This window comes from Amblyomma maculatum, chromosome 1 (genome assembly GCF_055883805.1).
Source record: "Amblyomma maculatum isolate TAMU_Amacu chromosome 1, ASM5588380v1, whole genome shotgun sequence".
Lineage (NCBI taxonomy): Eukaryota > Metazoa > Arthropoda > Arachnida > Ixodida > Ixodidae > Amblyomma > Amblyomma maculatum.
This window is the reverse complement of record NC_139344.1, coordinates 360,782,417-360,805,051: the sequence shown is the minus strand read 5'-3', so window position 1 is coordinate 360,805,051 and position 22,635 is coordinate 360,782,417. Positions and strand designations below refer to the sequence as shown.

The following is a 22,635-nucleotide window of genomic DNA, read 5'->3' as shown; positions in this document are numbered from 1 at the left end:
GGCAGTGGCCATCATAGAATACCACAGACAAGGAGCTTCATTGCTACTTGGGAAAGTTACCTGTCGGCAGGTTGCAATACATGACAGCTCAGCGTCAGGACTACAAAGCTGCTGCTGAACTGCACTTCGTGAAGCGCGCAGCGCAAACAATGTGTGGTAGAGGCGTGATCCATAAGATTCATTTGCTGCCTGACCAGGAGGTAGGCTTAATATTGTCTCCAGACAGGAAAATTTCCCATGTCACAAAGCAGCTGGAAGAAAAATTCAAAGACCTTTTTCGGCCAGGCAAAGGGCTGATGAAGGGCCCTCCTGGTCGCATTGCTGGGAAGAAAGATGCAACTCCAAGATTCCTGAAAGCCCGTCCACTACCCTAAAGTCGGACTGGAACTGGACAGAATGTGTCAGCAAGGGATCCTATCTCCAGTCATTCACAGTCATTGGATAACGTCAATTGTCCCAGTGGTAAAAGAAGATGAAATATTGAGAATCTGTGGCGACTTCAAGGTCACAGTCGGCCCCGAGTGTGATGTCGACCAGTACCCGCTCCCGAAAATGGACGACATTGTTGCCTCTCTCAAGGATGGTTACTGGCTCTCAGGTTTTCAAAACTGGACCTAGATGAAGCCTACTGCTACATGCCACTGGACCAGCAAGTAAAGAAATATCTGTACTGAACACCCACAAAGGTCTATTTGCTTACAATAGGCTGCCATATAGCATTGCATCAGCCCCTGCCTTATTCCAAACGAAGGTGAAAGCTCTACTGAAAAATGGGCTAGACAATAAAGACTTCTTAGATGATGTCCGATCGCAGAGGCAAATAACAGTTATGAAAAGACTGTGAATGAGGCTTCGGAGATCTTTCGTGAAAATGATATCCGCTTGCGGAAAGACCTATGTGTATTGGCAGCACAAGAAGTGACTTACATGGGGACACAAAACTGACCGATATGGCTCGCATTCAGCTCAAAATAAAAGGGACAATAAAATGGACTCCATAATGAGAACACCAGCGCCCAAAAATGTCCAAGGACTTAGATCCTTCTTGGGCCTGATAATGTTTACAGCATTTTTCGGCCTAACATGTCAAGTATCCTGGCAACTTTGTACTGTATGCGGCAGAAATACAGCAAATAGAAGAGGGGATCTGAAGAGAAGAAAGCGTTGAAGCTGTTTTAAATTTCTGTGATGAACTCTGATTTGCTGCTGCGTGCACTATGACCAAACGAAGGAACTATCGCTAGAATGTGATGTCTCGCCATAGGCATTAATGCAGTGTTATCTCACGAGAACAATGGTATTAAAAGGCCAATAGCGTTCAGATCCCACCCTTCCACAAATGCAACAATTATTCTCAGTTGGAAAGGGAGGTTCTGGCTCTCGTGTTTGCTGTGGTGAAGTTCCGTGACTACTTGTTGTGCAGGAAGTTCACACTGAAGACTCACCATAAGGCACTGGTTAGACTCTTCAAGAAAAGCAGACCAATTCCGATTATTGCAGCATCACGCATTAAGAAATGGGTGATTACCCTTGGTGCCTACAAGCTCACAATAGCGTATAAGCCCGGGTCTAGCTATCAAAATGAAGACGGATTGAATCGACTACCTGTGCTAGCCAGTGAGACGTAACTGCAGATATAAGATCCTGACCAACAAGACAATGCACTAGTATCCAGAATCTAATTAGACACAGCACAAGTATCAAGGAAGTAGTTCGCAGATGTGGCTGAAAAGGACTAACTCATGCACTGCACCCGTGAATATGCGCAGCGAGAATGGCAAAAGAAACTTCCCCAACTAGTCCAACTATGATCAAGTACTGCCATTCTGTAGGCGTAGACATTCCCTCAATACAGATGGGCATCTCTTCTTCACTGGAGACTGACTAGTTGTTCCCGAGGTAACAAGAGCATTCCTGCTGGAATTGCATGTAGCGCATTCTGGAATCTGTACCACAAAATCTTTTGCAAGGAAACGTGTGGTCGCCAGGAGTTGATCAAGACATGTCTTTATTTCTTTGTTCTTTCGACGCGAGGAAAATTTCTCTTTTCTCAGACAAAGCGCTCTGGGGCAATCAAGCGAGGTCACGAGGGTGAAAGAGCTTTCATGGAGAACGACGTGCACGGGTTAGATCTTCCTTAGGTGGCTACCTTGTGTAGTTTGGTGAGATACCATGTAGCTGAGGTCACTGATGTAAGCAAGCACAATTACGTGCTTCTGTTTTGGGACATCAACTACGGGGACAAATAGAGACTCCTGATACACTACCGCAGGCACACAAAATCGGGAACACTGCAGTTATCTTTGTGACGGCAGTGAAGGAGCTGCTTATAGCAGTCTTGCGAGACCACGGTGAGTAGCCGAGTTAGCATAGGCGGTTCTTCAAGGAGGCAAATAATGCTTTCGGTTCAGATTTCGGTGTCAAGATGCAAAGGCACTGTAGTCTCGAGATAGCTTACAGGTGGTCATGCATAATGCAGGAAATTCGTGATATATCCAGGTGTTTCATGCCTCGCAGTGTTCGTTGCGTAAGGTATTAAGGAAATCATGTCACGATTCTCGCAATGAGAATGAGTGCACAGGTCCTTCCAGTCTTAGGGTCAACAAGTGAGGAGGTGGTTGCTCTCTAATGGTTGCAGCTGCGTCTGACACGGTCGCACATCGAAGGAAAGTGGCAAAGGTACAAGGGACCGTAGTGCTTTTAAATGGACTGCCGTTTTGCTTCGCTGCGCAGTCGGATAGGACGCGCTGGCACCCTGAAGAGGGCGGCCACGCACTCACGTGTTCTCCTGGACGATCGTGCATATAGCCTGCACATTGGTCATCTTCCAGATTGCACGTTCAACATGGCCACTCAGCTGAAGCTGTGTGGAGTACAGTGACGAAAATGGCCAGAGCTAAGGCGGAGCAGCTATTCAACATCTGCCGTAACCTTGTGACCACACTCACTGAGGACGATATTACAAAGATTGAGGATGAGGCATCAATAGCAGTCGTAGAGAGGACGGCGGCTGAGGTGGTCGACGCAGGCATTGACGCATCTCCTCTTATGTTTTGACGGGTGGGGAAATGTGTTTAGGAGGTCAAACCTCATTACATATATGGGGTGCTTGGAGGTGTCACCGGATGCAAGCCTCTGCATGTGACCTTGTTTGAAGTTTATAAAGCTGACTCTTGAAGTAGGTGGTCACATAACACTGGATCGCGTGACACGTGTTTGCCGGTATCAGAGCTCCATGGTGCGGCTAAGTGTCCTGGCAAACGTCAAGGATCAGTAGTGACGTCATCGTCCATTACGCGCAGAACAAAACAATAGGGACTTTGCCGGAACAGCGCTTGAAAAGCGCGCATCTATAAATGAGTAATTATGTAAAGCACAACACCAGCAATGCAGAAAATGCTCGTAAATGTTGGGCCACCCACTGGCTTTATTGAAAAGTGGTTCCAAGTGATGATCATTGCTTTGTTTTGTCTTCAAAGTTTGTATAGTCAGGAAACTCGTGGAAAACGGCGGCGTGATAGTGGTAGGTGTTTGCTATCGCTATTATAGAGTTGGCGAGCGGCAGCCGCGCGAGACAGTCAGCATCAGTGTCTTGAAGACATTTTGTAAGACATTGTGAAGCTGGAACTCCGGAAGGGGTAATTTCTGACAGACCAGCGGACAGCAGGGTTGCACAGATTCACAAGGCAGCAAAAATAAGATGGACTGTGGCAATTGCAAAAACACCAGCGTAAAGGCCCGAACGGAATGAATGGATGGAGCGACGACGGCGCAGGCACTGTTTTTCACTCATATATTGCATTTCCTTTCATATTTGCGGTGTGTACCGTTTGCATAACCGACGAAATGGTCACTGCGGACCTGGAATTGTGTGAGCGCAGCACCCACGCCGATCCCGCTGGGCGTCAGCGTGCAGTTCAGTGAGCTCTTTATGCAGAAACGAGGCGATATTGACCTCAATGCTATAGTACAAACTTGAGCTGGCGAAACGCAGCATCGAATTCGGACTAGTCCACTTGAGAGGGATGTCTTTCTCTAAGACGCACGTAAATTTGTAGTCTATAAGGCAGCGAACTTGAGTATAAAGCGGCGAAAGTAAGTGCGAAGGCGCAATATGATCCCAAGCTCTTTGAACGCTTTGAGCTCTGACACTGTTGAAAGCTTCATTATTTCGAGGATCGAGCCTGGCGCTATTCTTTCCGGCTAGATGTCACGCAACATTATAGAGCTCGCCGAATCGATACTTCTTCGATTTCAGCGTAATGCCTGCTCACTCGAGCAGTCAAGGACAGTGGTCAAACAGCAGTTCTGTCTCTTGAAGGTCATCCCGACGCTAGCAACATTACCCAGATAATGCATTGAAATTTGCCTCTTCAGTGCACGCAAATGCGAATGCATAAATCGTTCAGATGTAGCAGGAACGTTGCACCGGCCGAATTGCATCACCTTAATTCTACAACGTGGCAAATCATGTTAACAGTAGGGCTGGATGGTGCGACCTGAAAGTCCGTCCATGCCGAGGACTTGCATCGCGACGTACGGAGGAGTATTCCAAGCCACAGCGCAGAACGGCCGGGCACGCATACGCTGACAAGTCACCATCACCAGCTTCGATTAGTAGCCATAACGGATGCACCTAAAATGAGTACAAGTGACCAGAAACGCGATTAACTTGGTAGGCTCGGGTAGAATTTCCGATATGAGGCTCCAATAATTACCAGGAATTAATCGTTTATATACGGCCACTCGTTCAACGGAATACGCCTGATATACTCTCACCAAAGGCCCTGTCACACGATGAGCACAGTTTTTGTTCCGACGATGCCACTGTCGAGACCAGAATTATGTGAACACTTTTGGTTAGGGCTCCTGTGAATGTAGGCAGGCCTGCGGTCCGATAACAAAAGCCCTTTATTCATGGGAAGGAGCGATATAAGTACACTCGGAATGGGTGACGTAGACGTCACGTGTTAGCAGTCGGGGCGCTATCAGGATGACAGCGTGATATGGCCACATCTCCCCTTTAACGATGAGAAAGTCTAGACGTTTCATCGGGCAACGGGTATCGACAGGGTTCCCGACGCAATCTTGTGCTCCTGCGTAACTGCTGTTACCCAGGCTGTAGGTCGGCTTCTGAAGGCCCCTGCGAGGTTGGTTCTGGCTCCGGTTGGGGTGCTGCCTCTCGTAGGTGCTCTCTTGTGCGACGGATTTCACGGCCATCTTCAGTCTTCACAATCGTAGATCTTGGAGTTGCGGCTGGCTTTAGAACAATAGCTGGAGACCAGGTTCTCTGGAGAGTATCGTACGTCGTTACGCGTTGTCCCGGCGTCAGCGGGGAAAGTTCCCTGGCGCTGCGGTCGTAGTGGACCTTTTTCCGACGCCGGATCGCCCGAAGACGGTCGTGGACATCCTTGCTAGGTATGACCTCTGGCTCCAGGTGAGCTGTTGGTACCGGCAGGAGGGTCCGGGTCTGCCGCCCCATGAGCCTCTGCACCGGAGACTTGAGAACCGGGTCCCTGGGGTTATTACGCCACTCAAGCAGAGCAATTTAAAAATCTAGTGTGCGAAAGGAGCACTTCTTGAGCAGTTTCTTAGCCTCCTGAACAGCTCTTTCCTCCATGCCATTAGAACGCGGGTGATATGAACTTGACGTGACATAAACAATGTCTAGTTTTCTTTAAAAAATATTTGAAATCTGAGCTACTGAAGAGGGTCCCGTTGTCACTATACAGTTTCTGTGGCAGCCCATGCACCGAAAAAACTTGTGCACACCAAGTCTTGAGCGCATGAGACGTGGTGTGGCGAAACTCTCGGACTTCGAAGAAAAAGGAATAGAAGTCAACCATGACGGCGAACTTCCGGCTGCCATAATGAAACAGATCCACGCCTACGAACTCCCATGGCAGGACTCCCCACCGCTGCCACCATGTAGGCAGGCTGGCGGTCCGATAACAAAAGCCCTTTATTCATGGGAAGGAGCGATATAAGTACACTCGGAATGGGTGACGTAGACGTCACGTGTTAGCAGTCGGGGCGCTATCAGGATGACAGCGTGATACGACCACAGTGAAGAAGCTGAATAAATAAGCGTCATGTAAAAGACGCATAATGATAAAATTAATGATGACTGCATGCAGATACTGCGCTTGTATATTAACGCTGCACCCGCAAATTTGGTATTATTCAACCGTTAACATATTAATGACTGATGATAAGTGTACTGAGCAGTATGTTTGGTTTCCTCCTTGTGTTTCAGCAAGTTTTTTGTATGTTCCTCTAGACTCTTTGCGATTGCACATACGACAAATTTCACGGGTTTCACAGCGTCGTCTTGGTAGATGCCTCTGCAGAGACTACATTCTGCATTTGCGAAAATTATAGAAACGCACTAGTCTCCTATCCCAAAACAGTTCACTCCGGCATCATGACCTCCATCGCCATTGTGGTGTCTGCAGCTCCCATGTGTGCGTCTTGCTATTCCGGGGATATCGAAGAAATAGAACTTATCAACGTCACTCCTTCAACAATTGACGCTGGTTATGCTACACAATGACTATTAGGACCGTATTCACGTCTATACAGATGACTCGGTAAACTCTTTTAGTTCTGCATGCGCTGTCGTTCCTGCGAGACAAGCAAAACATTTACCATGTAATTTCGCACAAGACTATATCTACAGGAGCAGAACTGGTCGCAGTTCGTGGTGCTGTGAGCTATATCTCTAAACAAGCTCCTCAAAAATAGGCTGCGTTCTGTGATTCCAAAACCTTCCCTAAAATGTCTTCGAATGGTCTTGAGCCATGGCGACTATGAGCAACTTGTAGCGGAGGTTCGACATCGGCACCACCAGGCATTACAAGGGAGTCGCGAAATAATTTACCAGTGGATATCAGGCCATAGCGGAATTATTGGCAACAACTTAGCTGACGATGCTGCTCGATCGGCTCACGATACAACAAACATTGTCGAGATACCATTGACAAGAGCCGACGCAGCAAGGCACCTTCGACTGATCGCCCGAAACGTGACTAGATAATCATGGTCTATGCCTGGAGGCTGGACGTCCCGCTCGCACCACTTTCACCAGTTACTTCAACTGCAGGTACTATTCGACCTCCCCCGCTGTGATTCTACAATTTTGTGTCGCCTGTGGCTAGGAGTGGCGTTTATAAACGCTTATTCTCATCTCATCGGGGTGGTAGACTCTGCAACGTGTGAGCAGTGCTGGTATGTTGAAACTATTGCGCACATACTTTGTGACTGCCCTAAGTTTGAGCATGAGTGTGCCTTCCTGGCTGCTACACTCCGCCGCTTGGAATCTCACGCTCTTACTGAAGCTAAGATTCTGGGCCCTTGGATGACTCCTTCATCACAAAGGAAATCAGTGAAGGCGCTCCTTAAGTTTTTAAAGGACTCGGGGTTGAGTTCAAGACTTTAAGTGTACGCTCTCTACCCCATTTCACTATTATATCTCTGGACATGTGACATCCTTGGCGCTCTTCCTTTCCTTTTTGTTCCTTTTTTCCCCTCCCCAGATGTAGGGTAGCCTACTGGGCATCACCTAGTTAACCTTCCTGCTTTTCTATTCAAATTTCTCTCTATGTCGTCTTGTATTTCAAATACTGCTATGCATCAGCTAGCTTAAACTGCCGTTTAGTATCCCTCCTTGATCGCAGCAGTGTGGATTAAAAGTAGACATATTGCCATCTGGCCCATTTTATATTATCTGCCCTACATTAACAGCATAGAGATTTTGAGTCGGTACTACTTTGCCGTAGAGAAGACGAGAGCGAAAAGGGCATGTCATACCAGACAAATCAAATACGGTTACCACTCAGTATGCGCCCCGAAACAGATTTTCTACGGCGTTATCACAGCTCGCAGCACGCCCGGAATTAGACGCGCGTAAAGTATGTCATTATGTTCTCTATGTTGACGACTGTTCTTCCTAAAGAGTAGTTCATATTTTGAGTACATACTTGCGGGGTCATCTCAAACAATAGTGAGGGACACAAAAGCACATTTTTTTTGTAACAGCAGGTGAAATTGCAATAAAAAAAGCAATGTAGTGCTATAAGCCTCAACAAATGAACAAGAGAAGTTGCCGTAAGACAATACCAGGCCATTCTACGGCACAGAACGCTGATGACAAATGAGCGCAAAGGAACGACCCTGACTATATCCAACCAAACTCAGCGCCTTGATACAGTCGACCGTTATATACTCCGTGAAACGGTTCAGCAGAAACCTGCGTGCCGCGAACAATTCGAGTGTAAACGCAGTGGTGTGGAAAGTGAACAACGTGCACTCGAGCGTCCACCGCAGCGACGCGAAGCAGGAACCCCCTGGTCTTCTTTGTCAAGTTTTCACACATAGTTCCGGAAAAGCGAACGGCGACGGCATAGCGCCGCCTCATCGATCTGCGATCGCCAACAGCGGAAGGAAGGACATTTGTCTGGCGGCTATCAGGTGCTGTCGGCGAACATAAATAAAGGCGAGTCAAATGTGCGCTCCCCCCCTTCAAAATCGAGCTGCTCAGGTTACACGTCCCCTGCCCCCTCGCTGTTGAGAGAGAGAGTAGCGCCTTCCCATTTTAACGGCCGTTGCGGCCTTGCGCTAGCGGGATATCGGAGGCTGAAAAAGGGCGCGTGGGGATCGCGTAGGAGGTATTGGAAGACGGTTAGGGAAGGCGGGAAAAAAGAGAGGAGGTGGGAATCGGGCGAGGGGTCAAAATGGAGAAACGCCAAGGCAGCGGCAGACTCCCGAGCGCTTTATGGTTCAGAGCACGCCCCAGAGATGACCTTTCCGCCGGCTTCGCACCCCAAAACGGATTTGGAATATGCGATATGAACGCTGACCGCGCATTTTCTGATAGCGCCGGCATTTTGGAGGTGGGAAGTTTTCTTGTTCTGGGCTTTCTTCTTTTTTTTTTGTAGTGATTGGGAGAAGTTAATGCTGAGTGGCGGAGGGAAAAGACCACCGTGACTTCAGCGCGCAATGGTTTCCACGCCATTGTCTTTGCGGTTAGAGAAGAGGCATTTATCGCTTGAATCGGAATAGGCGCAGGGGAAGGCATCGGACGCATTTCGCTGGAGTTGGCTCTGTATGCCGAAGGCGAACGGCGTTTATATGCCCGGCACGTCAGTAGTGATCATGCGCACGAGCTGATCCCTGGCCTTGCGAGCAAAACTCTCGAGGGCGTAACTACCGACAACTATGTATCTGCATTTGTTATACTTCGTTTCAACCATCACACAAAGAGAGTGAATATCGTGCACGTTCTTTCTGTAGTATACAAGTCAACTTTTCTTGGACATGACTATGAATATTGCAAAAATACCCCCATATTTTCATATGTTGTTACGAACGTGTTGTGTATAGTGTTTGTTATTACGATGCGTCGCAAAATATCGATTTTAATTGATATCTTGCGCCTGCAATCAGAAGTTAATGATGTCATACGTAACAATTAGAATGCGCTTTTGATAACAACATTTCGACAAGTGTGGGAAAGGGTAAAAAATGTTAAGATCGTATTCATGGGATTGGTCTAATAATCTACTTTGTAGCAGTACATTGCTTTTTATGCTTGTACTGCACTTTCATCGACTCATTGAAGATGCCTCAGAAAATTAACGGGAGGCGTCTTGCGGCATCTAATAATAGAAAACTTCAAGCGACCGAAGAAAGATATGCGGCTGGACTGATTATCATCGTGCAACCTTATTACAAGCAAAAGAAAGAAACTTAGATTATAAAAACTTCACCACTGAATAAAAATGAGCATTTCCAGAGCTCCTGGTCTAGACGTATTTATGTAGATCACTGGTCAGTGTACTTTTTCATCTTCTACATGCATTGGTTTAGCACTGATTACTACCATCTTAAGCTGACAGTCGTGAAAAGCAATCCATAACATTAATTATTCGTTGGGACATTGATTTGCTGTCTTGTTTATACTTGTGTAAATTTTATGTTCATGTTTTTGCACTTTATGCTTTTCTGTTTTCTTTTGGAATTGTTGCCCCTCCTGCCAGGACCCTTCACTGGGTCTGCAGTATGATCAAATAAATAAATAAATAAATAAATAAATAAATAAATAAATAAATAAATAAATAAATAAATAAATAAATAAATAAATAAATAAATAAATAAATAAATAAATAAATAAATAAATAAATAAATAAATAAATAAATAAATAAATAAATAAATAAATAAATAAACGGGAATTCACTGGCATCCGGAGCAACTTTGTCAAAATCCTTTCCTCTACTAGCCACAATTTCTGCATCCTATTTGCATTGTTTCTGTCAGCAGTTATGGTCTGTTCTAGACGATGCGGACAATAATTCGCTTGTGGCTCCTCAATCAGCACTATGCCGTCCGTTTCTTAAGTCGAACATCTGCTAAGTACTCTGCAAGGTAGTAAAACTGCCACCTTGACTGAGCGTCCGTAATTAGTCATTGCTTAATTATGTGGTAACCTCTGAGCTTCAGTTTGAGAGCGATTTCTAGCACTTCCAAGCAGCTTCCTTTTTCGGGCATTCCAATTTGAAAAGCAAGCAAACATTTGAAAGAAGTGCAACTACAGCTTCAAAAAGCCTGAGCGAACGAAGGGCCGAAAGCGGTCAGTATTCTCCCACGCAGCAAAACGTTGTTACTGTGTTGCCTAAAATAACTTTGCTGTGCTTCCATCGCCATGCAATCAACAGACAGTTACAGACCGTTCCTGCCTAATAATGACGAGAGGTTTGTGGTTCACGTTACTTCTACTAGATGGAGACGCAATGTCTGAGATATTGAGGGGCTTTAAGAGATATAGTGAAACATTAATTGCTTCTATTTTATTATAGGTATAGGTATTCCTCCACACGCAGGTACCTGAGTTTAGACTAAGTGGTGGCATATGCGAGAATCACTTTAGGAGCCCACACCCCAAAAGGAAACCGAATTGTTTCGCGTCTGCCGTGCATACTGAATTAGGGGAATACACAGTCCGTATGAGATGGACAGTATGTTGAAATCTCTATACTTTCGATATGGTTTCGATATGGCTTCGATCTTTTTTTCTCTTGTCTCCATATGATTTGAAAGTCTGTTTGCCATCACACAGACTTTATGTGCGTTTAGTTCTACCGTGTATGTGGTCTGTATGGCACGCATACACTCGGCATCTTCGAGGCGTTTTCCACTTGTGCAGTCCGGAACGCATACAAAAATACGAGAGTCGTCATATGGGACACGTCAGCGTTGAGCATAAAAAAAAAAAAAAAAAAAAAGCTATCATTCCTGCTGCCACCAAAATGTTTTCGAGCATCAAAAATTGCACTGGAAGTTCCGTTCATTTATGTTGATCATCAACTAACGGTCACCAAAAATATCTGGATAGGCATTTTTTATAAAAGCAGCAGAAAGGTTTGCCTCGCTGTCTACCTAATTCTGTATTCTGGAAATTCGGGTAAAAATTAAGAAGTGAATCACATATAAAAAATTACAAGAGTGCATGTAAGCCTCCTTACACGCGGAAATGGGAAATCATTGCGACTACCGAGCCTGTGATTCCGATATGAGCTCGTTCGGCGTTCGTCACTTTTCCCATGTCTGCAACTTAGTTCACACTTTTAATGAATTGACGTTAAAATGCGCAGCCAGCTAGTGGGCAAATAAGGCTAATTTGAGGCTCGAGGCTTATATTCGGCTCTCCAGCGGGAGCAGCACGAGACGACTTTGCTTTGGTCTTTTGTGTCAACCTCGGTGGGCCACGCCATGTGTCCGTTTATGTGAACTTTTAATGCGGTTGTATTGTTTTCGATTTTTCTTGGGCAGATTTGGAGGCGCTTTGATTGCCATCGGTACCCTACATTCGGGGACAGCTTTTTAATATTTTATTCTGTCCATCTTTTCTTTCGTTACTCCCGCTATTGTCCTTTTCCTTAGCTCCCTCTGGCGTCTTTACGCTGGTCAACGAGAATTACAGACTCGTTCTCAGGAAGTCGGCGAAGAGTAGAGATTTTTGCACTTGGCCGAGGAACCTAAGGACGGTGGTTATTCCTGGAGCGCACACGTTTGTTTTTTCATTAATGGTAGACAGATCGTGACATACTCTACCGACACATTGTGCGCTCGTCACTCAAGAGGCAAGAAATGTTTTCAAATCAAAACAGCCATGTATTTATAGCGGCCTGAAGTAGTACCACAGGGAGCGCATGAAATCAGTGACCGCTAGATACTGTTTCACTGTCCTTGTACGGTCTTGTTGTGTCACACCACAGACCAACTGCATCCTTTAGGCTGACGGTGCACTGCTGCTGATGACCCAATGCAACGTTACATGTTGTCGTAGCGATTTCAAATTACTGCAGCTGCGGACAATGCGATTGAATCCCCACGCACACCACATGTTATCCACGTTGCGATGGCGTATAGCCAGATTTTCTAGAGAAAATGGTTAGACTAGGCTGTGTCGAGAACCCGGCCCAAGTGATTGCTAGTATAAACTTTGGCAGGCTCGCCCACACAGCTCTTGAGCTATGCGAGAGTAACCATGGATCTTCTGTTCGAACTGCAGTGTCCGAATCGGGGCAGTTTTTGAGCACTACACTTCTTGCAGGGAATACGAGGATAGTTTGGTGTAATACCCACTACGAAACACCCCGCTCGACGCCTTTAGACAACCCTCAGAGGGTTACATGCGCGTTGTATTGTGTACAGCAGAGATGCTAAAAATTTGTTTTTAGAAATTCTTTTTTTTTTGGAAAGCGACACAGCGGCTAACTGCGCACGTCACAGCAGAACGATCAGTATCGTTCTCCTTGTACTTCAGTGCACTGCTGTAGGCTATGAGCGCTCATTATTACCAACTACTGACAACACTGCTCACCACATGGCGATAAGAATCGTACACTGCACCAGACGAGTGAACAGTGGTATGTGAATAATTTTATTCTGCGCAATGTGCAGGAGGAAAATTAATAGAATTCGCTGGAGTTAACATTTTGAACCTGTTTGCACTGTAAATAGAAAATGTTAAGAGTTTTACTTTACATCGAGAGACATTTACTTAAAATACGAAAAACACCTGACATAGTTCATCATAAATGCGCTATTAACGTCTTATTTGTATTGTATAGTGTATTAGAAGAGCCTCTAATACTAGCTAGGGGTTCGATTATAAGTGCAATACCTTCGGAGATATGACACTAATGCTGCTGTAAATTTAATGCTTTAACAAAGATTTGAAGGCAAAAAATACGCTTTTCTGCACAGTGCATCCACCAATTCATTGCAAATATAAGTCTGCAACTTTTTGCAATTAGGCCGCAGGCTACGTACATTATTGCAAATTTGTGAGGGGAAATATAAATGCTTGAGACTTTCACAGAACACACGAAGAACGCGGCATACCATTCCATCTCTGTTACTTTCAATACATATGGTTGATTCTCGTTTTCTCCTGTCTCCCCCCCTCCGCGCGTGCGATTAAATGCTACAGCAGGGCAACCTGTTGCTTCCCGCTGTGAAGGCGAAGGGGGCGCTGAAATGCGCCTGGCCCTTGCAGCGTTCCACCAAGCAGTACACATTTTTATTTATTTTTTTTTCACAGCGGCTTCCCACAAGTAGCCGGTAAACTGCTCGGAGCCGCTCCCAATTGCTGTTTTCATAAATTGATATATACTGCGTTCCTAATACAAACCCAATCCTTCCTATTAGGCTTCGAATTTCGCATTACAGGGCCTATGCGAGAGGATAAGAAAGCAAACATAACCGAGACCATGGGCCCATCGGGCCCTGCGCAGGCCCTAATAGGTGGAGCGAAAATGATCGCCGGCCGTACCGTGAATGGCCAGCAATATTTCGACCCCACTGCCCACGGCTTCGGTGCATCGTAACGGGAAGAAGCCCCGGCCAGTCACTGTTGGAACTTTCTTTTCGCGTGTGGATAGCTCTAGTTAGCCGCAGGTGTATCTGTCTTGATTTTCGCGCCCTTTAGCGTAGGGCCCGAGCATGGTAGGCCCGAGGCGTATGGAAGTCGTTGGGCAGGCGCCAAGATAAGCAGCGGGAGCGCGACATGCTGTCTTCGCAAGCGCGCGCGGCTTAGCCATTTTCTGCAGCGGTCTTCATTCCTCGCCGGGTATATGGGACGGAGGAAGCCCTAGGGAGGCAGTGGCCCGATAACCCGGGTTCTTGCTCGTTCCCGCGCCTACCTCATTATTTTCTCGCTGAGCGACCCGAGCACATCTCCGCGTCATGAAAAGACGCAGTGCTATCACGCGTGTATGTTTTATTACTTTGCCGCGCATACGTACCTTAAGCCAAGAACATGAGGCTTTATTCGATTCTTTCAGTTGTTTGGATCAGAATAGTGCCGCTGCTTGCCCGTGTTTTCCCGCAAAGCTTCTTTTGTCCCTCTGTGTCCAAGTAAAAAAAGAAAGAGTGGTTTATGGTTACATTTACGGAGTTTAACGTCACAAAGCAACTCAGTTTATGAGGGAGGCCGTAGTTGAGGGTGCAGATAAGTTGGACTGAGGCCGATTATTTACCGTGTAACTGATTTTGGGCGATACAATTAAAAGGACGCCTTGCGTTTCGCCTGCATTGATCCGTGGTAAACGCGGCCGCGATCAACGCCGTATCCCCTGGCGCAGCAGTTGAGCGCCACTGAGCCACCGCATCGGGGCACCAGGACAGTTGCCAAGAAAATAAACCCAAGCAGACCTTCGTACATTTTATGCACTGAGCTACATATCAACACTACTTCAAAGGATTTAAATATTACGAAAAGAAAACTACATCGACTTTTTCCCTACGTTCGATAATTTGCGCAAGAGTCCCTGAAGTAATTGCTTCTGCAGTTGATACTTGCAGAAATCGTGCTATATCCCCATGGCACCGTTAAACCTGTTAATGATTCTCTGGTCAGTTACTCGTTAGCACGCATCTAGGGACTACGAACAACATCCCTACCAAGTTTTGCACACTTTATGGTCTTAACAAGATGGCTTAAAGCGCGAATGAGAGGCACGGGCGGTAGCGAGAAACGTTCGCTTTGGTCTGGAGTTACCAGCAAGGAAGCTTTCTGCCACATTACTTAACATATACTGAGAAACTCTTCGTGAATTGAACATTTTTGTCAACAAAACGCCAGAAAAAACCTACACCGTAAGAGAAGGCAAGGACAGGACGATGGACAAATGAGAATACACACCACAGGTGCTAACTTCAGGCTGACAAATAAACCCAAAACCAACCATGGCGAAAGAAACCTGAGCAGAAGTAGCGCATGCTCCAAACCGAATAGAAAACAGAAAAGGGAAAAAGAAGAAAACAGAAGCGATTAAAAGGGGTGGTGCTATTGACCTAGCGTCAACAAACCACTTCTACCATATACATCAGCACATTACAAATTCGTAAAGCGAGCCATTATAAGCCTCTCCCATGAAAAAACGCCCTTGAAAAGTCATGCCCCCCCCCCTCCCCCCCTAATGCACCTCTAGCTTTCATGAGCAACTCGCAAAGTTCCTCGAAGCAGAGTATCCTAAGGTTTTCGTGGTTTCATTCGCCGAAAACATGCTCAAAAGGAAACTCCGGGAAAAAAACAACAACGTGACACCATAGAAAAAATGAAGAGCAAGTTGGCTGTCATTCCTTACGTCCATTGTCTCGCACAATTTTAAGAATATAGGGAAAAAGATGAACGCTCTCCCCAGAGAAACTAGAGAGTTTTAGCTTACCGGGGTTCGCGAACCGTTACCGTGATCCGCCACCGCGCGTTTCAGTGCGCATGCCCAGACCCCCCTTGACACCGATAGATGGCGCCACATGCTGGATGTTGGTAGATGTCGGCACACAGACCTACCGCATCGGGACCAATCAGCTTGAGCGCCCCGTCCATGCGCGGTAGAGAGTCACGGTGGCGGATCGCGGATCACGGTAAGCTAAATCTGTGTAATGCAAACGATCTCTGCCCTCCGCACACTAGTCTAAAAAGCAGCAGTGTACCATCCGTCCCAGGAAAAGATTTGTTAAATGCATTGAGGGCATTGTGTATAGCATTCCGCTTTCTTGTGGCAAGCAACATGTAAGACAATCCGGTAGGTGCCTAAACGAAATGCTTCGTGGGCGAAAAAACAACACGAAGGACATATACTGGCAGTAACCTATATTTGCATTGCAAAGTGTGCAAGCGCCCGCATATTTTTGGATAAATGCTCGGTCGTCACCAAGAATATAGATAAGCTAACTTGTGATATTGTGGAAGCTGCACAGATCGTTACATTGCAAAATAAATGAGTTAATACACCTTCCATTTCCTTGCCTAAAAGTGAGCTGGCTTCAGAAAATCTGTGACCCGTCATTTTTATCGCTTCTGTTCTCTTCTTTTTTCCTTTTCTGTTTTCTCCCAGGTTTGGCGCAGGGAGAAAACAGGGAGAAAATTTAGGGAGAAGGAGCCCCTAAACTTGCCTGCAACCACTCAGTTGACCATACTCATCATCATTATCACCATCAACAGCCTGACTATACCCAGTGCAGGGCGAAGACCTCTTCCATATTTCTCCAATTAACCCGGTTCTGTGCTAGCTGCATCCGCTTGCCCCCTGCGAACTTCTTAACCTTATCCGCCTACCTAACTTTCTGCCGCACCCTGCTACGCTTTACTTCCCTTGGAATCCAGTTCGTTACCCTAAGGAACCATCGGTTATCCCTTTTTCGCACTACGTGTCCCTTCCATGCCCATTTCTTCTTGATTTCCACTAGAATGTCAGTAACTTGAGTTATTTATCTGACCCAATCTGCACGCTTCCTATCTCTTAATGTTACCCCTACCATATTTCGTTCCCTAGCTCTCTGTGTTGTTCTCAAGTTAAGTAGAACCCTCTTGATTAGCCTCCACGTTTCAGCCCCATAGGTGAGTACAGGTAAGATGCAACTGTTGTATACTTTTCTCTTGAGCGATACCGGTAAGCTGCCAGTCATAATCTAATGTCATAATGTCATCAGCCAATCGCAGATTACTGAGGTATTCTCCATCTACCCTTATCCCTAACTGCTCCCATTTCAAGTCTCTGAATACTTCCTCTAAACAAGCTGTGAATAGTATTGGGAAGATCGTGTCTTCTTGCCTAACACCTTTCTTTATGGGAATTTTGTTACATTCTTTGTGCAGAACTATGGTTGCTGTGCAGCCGCTATGTATATCTTCCAGAACTTTCACGTACGGCTCGTCTACCCCCTGATTTCGCAATGCCTGCATCACCGGCGAGGTTTCTACTGAGTCAAATGCTTTTTCGTAATCAATGAAGGCTATGTATAAAAGCTGGTTATATTCCGAGCATTTTTCTATCACCTGGTTGATGGTATGGATATGATCGACAGTAGAGTACCGTTTCCGAAAACCTGCTTGGTCCTTTGCTTGATTGCCATCTAAGGTTGTCCTGATTCTATTAGCGATTACCTTAGTAAATACCTTATATGTAACAGACAGTAAGCTGATTGGTCTGTAATGTTTAAGGTCCTTAGCGTCCCCTTTCTTATGAATGAGGATAATGTTGCATTCTTCCATTGTTCCGGTACCGTCGATGACACCAGGCACTGCGTATACAAGGTGGTCAGTTTTTCTAGCACTATAACCCCCCCCCCCCCCCCTTCCTTCAACAAATCTATAGTTATCTGACCCTCTCCAGCTCCTTTCCCCCGTTTTCATAGTTTCTAATGCTTTCTTGACCTCGTCCTTCGTCACTGGTGGAACGTCTGACTGCTTTTCATTACCGCCAATCTCAATACGGTCCTGACTACTTTGGCTACTGTAGAGATCTGTATAGAAGTCCTCGGCTACTTTGACTATCTTGTCCATATTCATATGCGAAGATAAGCCCCGGAAAGAGTACGAAGCAGAAACGAAGCGAAAACGATAATTTTGGCAGCTTTTTTCTAGCGGCTAGTTCGATGAGTATTTATGACGGGTTACTTCATAGCAGAAGGTACAAAACACATCATACAATAATAACCGGGAAGTTTTGTAAATTTTCACGGCCTATGTTACCCCCTGATAAGTTCTGATGCAGAAACTGAATCCGTAAATTTCTGATATGATTTCGGCTGGAGAATGTTGCGGAGTGTAACCGCTTCCATGCAGGAATGTGGAGCAATGCAGTGCATGAAAGAACACCGGAGATTGAGGTGTTGCACTCTCAGCTCATTCCACGACTTCCCTGTCCCCTCCTGATTTACGTGATGCGCAATATGTGAATAATTCTGATGGCACGGAGGTGTAGGTCTGCCCTCCAACACAGGCAGCGCAGTCGTTCTAAAGAACTGGTTGGTTTCTTGTAATACTTAATCAGTTCAGTTCAGTCGTTCAGTCGTGTCCCTACCACTTTTGGAATTATCTATGTAATCAGCAAATAAGTCCTAATAAGCGCACCAGATACGTGAATACCGGGCGACGATATCTTTTTACGACAAGCGGAATTTCGATGAAGATTCAGATGACCAGCTGCCTCCCGTTCTTTTTTTGCTAGTTCTCCCTATCACTTTTGGAATTATCTATGCAATCAGCAAATAAGTCCTAATAAGCGCACCAGATACGAGAATATCGGGCGACGATATCTTTCCACGACAAGCGGAATTTCGATGAAGATGCAGATGACCAGCTGCCTCCCGTTATTTTTTCGCTAGTTCTCCCTACCATTTTTGGAATTATCTATGTAATCAGCAAATAAGTCCTAATAAGCGCACCAGATACGAGAATACCGGGCGTGATCGTGATCCTATGGACCATGTCACGCCACGCTTTCCGGTCTCTCACTATCTTCCTAACGTCACATAACTTCATCTGCAGTGCCTCGAGGATGCCATCTAACCAGTTCAGTCATTCAGTCGTGTCCGACTCTTTGTGACTCTATGGACCATGTCACGCCACGCTTTCCGGTCTCTCACTATCTTCCTAACATCACGTAACTTCATCTGCAGTGCCTCGAGGATGCCATCTAACCATCGCGTTCGCTGCCTACCCCTTCTCCGGCGACCCTCAACCTTTCCCAACATCAAATCTTTCTCCAGCGACTCCTCTCTTCTCATCAGGTGACCAAAGTAGCTGAGCTTTAACTTTAGAATTTGACCCTCCCATGAGCAGTCAGGGTTTATGGTCGACAATATCGACTGATTTGATCTTCTGGCAGTCCAAGGAACTCTCAAGAGTCTTCGCCAGCACCACAATTCAAACTTACTATTAGTACTTAATAGTGTCTCATAATTGATGATTATAACCAATCCCAGAAAGCGTGCTAGTGAACAGAATCCTAAATATAGCGGTGCGTTGGATGAAAATTGAGCACTGAATAATCTTCGCCCGTATTTTATCTCACCGTGTCGTTTTGAGTTGTCCAGCAATAGACAGGCGAAGGGAACTTCCATTTTCCCCCCGTTCCAGAGTGGATCACGGCATCAAACATATTACCTGCCGTCACACACGCTTCGGATGTGTTTTGCAAAGCGACTCAGGCTATTAGAGATGCCGTAGTGGAGGGCTCCGGAAATTTCCACCATCTGGGGATATTTAACGTGCGTCGCCATCGCACAGCACACCGGTGCCTTGCTTTTTGCCTCCAGCGGAAAAGGGTGCTGTGGCCACGATTTCATCCTGCATCTTTGGACTCGGCAATCGAATGCCCTAACCACTTTACCATCACGGCGCCGCAAAAATATTTCTGGTGAGTGAGGGTACATATTTTCAATATATACAGCTAATTTACTTCTTCTTTGCAGCAACATCTCCTCCGCTTCTTAGAATCGACAGAGTTTTTTTCTTGAAAGAAACACGGAGGGGCCAAGAGCGTATGAAGTCGTACCGTTTCTCTTGCTCCCGAAATTGGTAAATAATGTTTCTTGCCGGGCATGTCCTCCCTTGCATTTCCTCAGCGTCTGCTACAACAACCATGGGGCAGTGGGAGAGGCGCTCACGAGCCTCATCGCTGACTAAGGAAGCTCTAAGAAACTTTAGGGTAGAAAATTAGACATGATGTCTTTCGAACTTCACCTTGTTGTAAGCTTCTAATCGCTGCAAAAATGAAAGTTCACTGTGGCTACTATTCTTTAAATAAACTTTGCTGTTAGCTCTTCAATCTTACTCTTGTCGGGCTTGTTGACTTAATACCACAGTCGGTGCAACTTTCAATATATGCGGACGACATCTGTATCTGGGCATCAGGAGTTACGCGCCCACAGGTTAGAGCGAGGCTTCAAAAGGCGGCAAGTATAGTTGCGTCTTACCTCCACCTGCAAGGTCTGCAGATACCAACTGAAAAGTGTTCGCTAATTGCATTTACATGCAAGAACATGTCACCTTACACCGTACGCATTGATGGTAAAGCAATACCCTACGAAAGCAGCCATCGCTTTCTGGGAGTGATCATCGACAGAAATCTTTCGTGGACTCCCCATATTTCATTCATGAAAAAGAGGCTGACAACAATTGCTCACATACTTGCCTTTATTGGAGGAAAGTCATGGGGAGCGTCCGTGCGGTCGATGCTCCAGCTGTAACATGCGTTATTTATGGGATTTCTTCGGTATGGCTTACCTGCACTTAGAAATGTCAGGAAAACCAACCTAGAAATTCTGCAGAGCGTTCAAGCTCAAGCTCTGCGAACCTGCCTGGGATTGCCGAAATGTGCCTCTACGGCTGCTACCATTTTGATTGCTCAGGAGCATCCAATATCTACCTACCTAACAGTTGACGCCCTGAGGGCACATTTCCGACACATAACCGGGGTCCCTGTCATCATTTGGCCAGTCTTCCTATTACCAGGCCGCGTACATCGTTTACAGAGACAACTGATGCGCATCGCGCTATTCTGCCGTCCCAGTTTACACCCGCATCCAGACCGTCCTCTCCACTGTGGAGCCTGCATCAACCACACGTGCTTCTTTCAATACCCGGCATCAGGAAGAAGGGTGAGCTATCGCCGACAGAACTAAAACAAATCACTCTTCAATACTTCCATGAGTACCATGCAAATCGTATACACGTCTACACCGACGGTTCAGTGAATGCCGTGAATTCTTCAGGCTCCATGGTCATACCCGCAACTACTACAGAAATAAAAGTTAGGGCAATTCACCGTACTTCTTCAACAGCCGCAGAACTAACCGCTCTACGTGTCGCTATTAGGCATATCAGTCAGCAAAGCCGTCAGCGATGGTCTATTTTCACAGATTCAAGAGCAGCTCTGCAAGCCTTAAAAGAGGCTCTTCGCCGTGGAGCCCATGAGCAACTCGCCGCGGAAATGCGACAACTTCATCACTATGCCATAAATGGAGGACATGACATCATCTACCAATGGCTTCCAGGACACAGCGCCATAGCAGGCAATCTCCGGGCGGACGAGGTCGCACGAACAGCCCACCAAGGCGGCGATTGTGTGTTGATTCCATTTTCTAGGGTAGACGCAGCGGGCAGGCTTCGCGCACTTGCGCGGGAACACACGCTCTCCTTGTGGAATTCTGACCAGTTCGCAAACTGCCGTTTAAAATCCCTGGACCCTGACCTGAAACTCCGGCTTCCACCTGGCCTACCCCGATGTGAAGAAACTTTGCTGTGGCGCCTGTGGGTTGGTGTAGCATTTACAAACTCTTATTCTTTTGTGATAGGTAAGGCAAATAGCCCTGCATGCACAAACTGCGGGTGCGAAGAGACTATTGGCCACATTCTTTGTGAGTGCCCCATATACAGCGAGGAAAGACAGTGCCTTTGCCGTGCGCTGGAGCGTCTAGATGGACGCCCACTAACTGAAATTAAGATCCTAGGTCCCTGGCCACGGCGATCGCCTGCGGTGAAGGCCTCCCAGGCACTGCTCTGCTTTATAAAAAGCACAAGACTGATCGAAAGGCTATGATTTTTTATGTTGCGTGATATGACTGTGAAGTGATGTGATGTGGCATATCTGTGATGTAACTGTACTGTCATCACCCATCCCTCTCTCACCCACAACTTTTATACCCATCTACCCCTCTTCCCCAGTGCAGGGTAGCAAACCAGTTCCTTTACCGGTTAACCTCCCTGTCTTTCCTCCTGCCTCTGCTGTTAGCATTTATGAGTGACTCCGATGATAGAATGTTTTTGGAAAGCAAAACAGCGCACTTCAAAACAAAAACACAGAAAGGGAACAACAACACAGCGCTAACTTCCGCGCTGTGTTGTTGTTCCCTTTCTGTGCCTGTGTTTTCAAGTGCGCTGTTTTGCTTTCCAAGATGATTTACCAACTAGCCCGTTCCTTCACCCTTGCAGAATGTTTTGTCTTGGTTTACTTGAGAATGGTGGTGGTGGTAGTGGTTGATTTTTTTTTAAATAATCAAAAAGAAGGAAAAGAGTATTGCCGGCCGCGGCAACTGCTATCTAAAAAACTGAAGCACTTGAGCTGCGGCCGGCGGGAAGGAAAAGGGGATAGGGAGAGGATAGCGAGGGGAAGTAGAGAGGGGAGCGATAGGAAGAAATGACAGGGGGAGCTTTGTACATTATTTACAATGAGAATGTCTCATAGATATCCAATATTGCCTTTTGCGTATGCGTCAGGTTTATTCAGAAAATAACGGGGGTCCGTCGCGCGGTATCAGAACCTAATGACGATTGCTTCTCC

General features: G+C 46.2%; 1 pseudogene; it reads right to left on the bottom strand.

The window, feature by feature from the left end:
• Positions 1-5,110: 5,110 nt before the first annotated feature.
• Positions 5,111-22,635, bottom strand: part of LOC146207929 (uncharacterized) — a 50,479-nt pseudogene continuing 32,954 nt past the window's right edge.